The sequence below is a fragment of the Cherax quadricarinatus genome, chromosome 13 (genome assembly GCF_038502225.1).
Source record: "Cherax quadricarinatus isolate ZL_2023a chromosome 13, ASM3850222v1, whole genome shotgun sequence".
Taxonomy (NCBI): Eukaryota; Metazoa; Arthropoda; class Malacostraca; order Decapoda; family Parastacidae; genus Cherax; species Cherax quadricarinatus.
In genome coordinates, this window is record NC_091304.1 from 13,022,625 (window position 1) to 13,027,624 (window position 5,000).

At 38.9% G+C, this 5,000-nt stretch overlaps 1 protein-coding gene across 2 annotated transcripts in view; it reads left to right on the forward strand.

Annotated features, from left to right (window-relative positions):
* Nucleotides 1–5,000, forward strand: part of LOC128688629 (endothelin-converting enzyme homolog) — a 542,574-nt gene that overhangs the window by 259,199 nt on the left and 278,375 nt on the right. The gene's annotated exons all lie outside the window — the stretch shown is intronic.

Here is a 5,000-nt window from a genome sequence, read left to right on the forward strand (position 1 = left end):
TCCCTCACTCTAAGACTCACATAAATCTATATTAAAAAAAAAGTTAATAAATCGAGGGGGCAAAATCTCAAGAGCATTTACTTTCCAAAGTAAATTAGGCTGTCAGTTTGATGCGAGGATCCTGTCACTTTCTGAAATCGTTCAATCACATCAATATTTCCCGAGATGTATTTTTATTTTCCTCGGTGGGACGTTTATCAAATCCCATCGTGGTTATTTTCCGTCTTTTTGTCATAATTAGTAAAGGATTTTATTTTTCTTCTGTCCTGCTTTTCATTCCTTTTTTTTTTTTACTGTTAGGTGTATCTTTTTTTGTCAGGAGGTTTGAAGGGCAATTTGTCCGGGCTTTTCATTTTGACTTTTTTATTGTTCTAGCTGTTGTATTTTTTTATTGATTTTTTTTGCATATTTGAGCACTGCAACATCCACTTGGTGATTATTAAGTTGCAAAGTGATGAGAATAATTTGTGAGGCTTCAATAAGCCTAATGAAATATTCCTGAAATCTGGTTGTATACTCAAAGATAGAGAGAGAAATAGAGAGAGAGAGAGAGAGAGAGAGAGAGAGAGAGAGAGAGAGAGAGAGAGAGAGAGAGAGAGAGAGAGAGAGAGGCTCTATATCCAGCAAGAAAACATGAATAATGCCAATTGAAACTAAACGCAGACAAACTGAAAAAAAAAATAAAAAATATTGGACATGAAACGAGAAAATTAAAGAAAAAAGTTTTCTGACCAAAAAAAAAGATGCTGTGAGCACAGCATCAATCTTTATTGATAAGAAGACATTGCTGTGAACACAGCATCAATCTTTATTGATAAGAAGACATTGCTGTGAGCACAGCATCAATCTTTATTGATAAGAAGACATTGCTGTGAGCACAGCATCAATCTTTATTTATAAGAAGACATTGCTGTGAGCACAGCATCAATCTTTATTTATAAGAAGACATTGCTGTGAGCACAGCATCAATCTTTATTGATAAGAAGACATTGCTGTGAGCACAGCATCAATCTTTATTTATAAGAAGACATTGCTGTGAGCACAGCATCAATCTTTATTTATAAGAAGACATTGCTGTGAGCACAGCATCAATCTTTATTGATAAGAAGACATTGCTGTGAGCACAGCATCAATCTTTATTTATAAGAAGACATTGCTGTGAGCACAGCATCAATCTTTATTTATAAGAAGACATTGCTGTGAGCACAGCATCAATCTTTATTGATAAGAAGACATTGCTGTGAGCACAGCATCAATCTTTATTTATAAGAAGACATTGCTGTGAGCACAGCATCAATCTTTATTTATAAGAAGACATTGCTGTGAGCACAGCATCAATCTTTATTGATAAGAAGACATTGCTGTGAGCACAGCATCAATCTTTATTTATAAGAAGACATTGCTGTGAGCACAGAATCAATCTTTATTGATAAGAAGACATTGCTGTGAGCACAGCATCAATCTTTATTTATAAGAAGACATTGCTGTGAGCACAGCATCAATCTTTATTTATAAGAAGACATTGCTGTGAGCATAGCATCAATCTTTATTGATAAGAAGACATTGCTGTGAGCACAGCATCAATCTTTATTTATAAGAAGACATTGCTGTGAGCACAGAATCAATCTTTATTGATAAGAAGACATTGCTGTGAGCACAGCATCAATCTTTATTTATAAGAAGAAATTGCTGTGAGCACAGCATCAATCTTTATTGATAAGAAGACATTGCTGTGAGCACAGCATCAATCTTTATTTATAAGAAGACATTGCTGTGAGCACAGCATCAATCTTTATTGATAAGAAGACATTGCTGTGAGCACAGCATCAATCTTTATTTATAAGAAGACATTGCTGTGAGCACAGCATCAATCTTTATTTATAAGAAGACATTGCTGTGAGCACAGCATCAATCTTTATTGATAAGAAGACATTGCTGTGAGCACAGCATCAATCTTTATTTATAAGAAGACATTGCTGTGAGCACAGAATCAATCTTTATTGATAAGAAGACATTGCTGTGAGCACAGCATCAATCTTTATTTATAAGAAGAAATTGCTGTGAGCACAGCATCAATCTTTATTGATAAGAAGACATTGCTGTGAGCACAGCATCAATCTTTATTCATAAGAAGACATTGCTGTGAGCACAGCATCAATCTTTATAAGAAGACATTGCTGTGAGCACAGCATCAATCTTTATAAGAAGACATTACTGTGAGCACAGCATCAATCTTTATAAGAAGACATTGCTGTGAGCACAGCATCAATCTTTATAAGAAGACATTGCTGTGAGCACAGCATCATCAAATCATCATCTCTGAACCTCTCCTTCCAGCCAGTCAATTATCACTAAATAAAATAAAAATTACCATACATCTTCTACAATTTGTTTAACCATCATGTTCGTTTTCAAGTCTTGTCATCCGAAAAAAATAATATTCGGGAAAATATAAGCAAGTTTCCCGACCAACGGCCGCCTGGTTTTTATTGTCGCCGATGTGTGCCGGGCCCCGATCACCTCAACGCTGCCCCCGAGCACATCCCCGGTGCCCACGAGCACATTCCCCGGTGCCCACGAGCACATCCCCGGTGCCCCCGAGCACATCCCCGGCACCCACCGATTACCTCCCCGGCACCCGAGTACCTCCCCGACAACCACCGAGTACCTCCCCGGCACCCACCGAGTACCTCCCCGGCGCCCCCAGCACCTCCCCGGCGCCCCCAGCACCTCCCCGGCGTTGACAGACGTCTTCCCGGTGACTCGTTAATAAACGACTTCACATCATGTTGACAGCTTAATTACCATCTTGGCTTCCGCCTTCAACTTTCATTTCCGTCCTCTACTAATGTGTTTTTATACATATAAATATTACCGTATCGAGAGAAAAATATTATTTGCACCGTTTTAAAAGAGCGGACATCGTCAGTATTATTTGTGTGGGTGTCGTTGCGCGAGCGAGAGGAGACGCAACTCTTGCTTGCAACCACTCCCACGTAATTGTTCCTTTGTTTTGTGTTGTGTTTTTTGGGTACGAGAAAGAGAACAGACACGGAGAGTGAGAGAGCAAGAGAGAGAGAGAGATATGTGGTATACTGTGTGTGGTATACTGTGAGTGGTATACTGTGGTATACTGTGTGGTATAATATGTGGTATACTGTGTGTGGTATACTGTGAGTGGTATACTGTGTGGTATACTATGTGGTATACTATGTGGTATACTGTGTGGTATACTGTGAGTGGTATACTGTGTGGTATACTGTGTGATATACTATGTGGTATACTGTGTGTGGTATACTGTGAGTGGTATACTGTGTGGTATACTATGTGGTATACTATGTGTTATACTGTGTGTGGTATACTGTGAGTGGTATACTGTGTGGTATACTATGTGGTATACTATGTGGCATACTGTGTGTGGTATACTGTGAGTGGTATACTGTGTGGTATACTATGTGGTATACTATGTGGTATACTGTGTGTGGTATACTGTGAGTGGTATACTGTGTGGTATACTATGTGGTATACTGTGTGGTATACTGTGTGGTATAATATGTGGTATACTGTGTGTGGTATACTGTGAGTGGTATACTGTGTGGTATACTGTTTGGTATACTATGTGGTATACTGTGTGGTATACTGTGTGGTATACTATGTGGTATACTATGTGGTATACTATGTGGCATACTGTGTGTGGTATACTGTGAGTGGTATACTGTGTGGTATACTATGTGGTATACTATGTGGTATACTGTGTGGTATACTGTGTGGTATACTATGTGGTATACTGTGTGTGGTATACTGTGAGTGGTATACTGTGTGGTATACTGTGTGGTATACTGTGTGGTATACTGTGTGGTATACTATGTGGTATACTGTGTGTGGTATACTGTGAGTGGTATACTGTGTGGTATACTGTTTGGTATACTATGTGGTATACTGTGTGTGGTATACTGTGAGTGGTATACTGTGTGGTATACTGTTTGGTATACTATGTGGTATACTGTGTGTGGTATACTGTGAATGGTATACTGTGTGTGGTATACTGTGAGTGGTATACTGTGTGGTATACTGTTTGGTATACTATGTGGTATACTGTTTGGTATACTATGTGGTATACTGTGTGTGGTATACTGTGAGTGGTATACTGTGTGGTATACTATGTGGTATACTGTGTGTGGTATACTGTGTGGTATACTGTGTGGTATACTATGTGGTATACTGTGTGTGGTATACTGTGAGTGGTATACTGTGTGGTATACTATGTGGTATACTATGTGGTATACTGTGTGGTATACTGTGAGTGGTATACTGTGTGGTATACTGTGTGATATACTATGTGGTATACTGTGTGTGGTATACTGTGAGTGGTATACTATGTGGTATACGTGGTATACTATGTGGTATAGTGTGTGTGGTATACTGTGAGTGGTATACTGTGTGGTATACTGTTTGGTATACTATGTGGTATACAGGTGTGGTATACTGTGAGTGGTATACTGTGTGGTATACTGTTTGGTATACTATGTGGTATACTGTGTGTGGTATACTGTGAGTGGTATACTGTGTGGTATACTATGTGGTATACTGTGTGTGGTATACTGTGAGTGGTATACTGTGTGGTATACTGTGTGGTATACTGTGTGGTATACTATGTGGTATACTGTGTGTGGTATACTGTGAGTGGTATACTGTGTGGTATACTGTTTGGTATACTATGTGGTATACTGTGTGTGGTATACTGTGAGTGGTATACTGTGTGGTATACTGTTTGGTATAATATGTGGTATACTGTGTGTGGTATACTGTGAGTGGTATACTGTGTGGTATACTATGTGGTATACTGTGTGTGGTATACTGTGAGTGGTATACTGTGTGGTATACTGTTTGGTATACTATGTGGTATACTGTGTGTGGTATACTGTGAGTGGTATACTGTGTGGTATACTATGTGGTATACTGTGTGTGGTATACTGTGAGTGGTATACTGTGTGGTATAC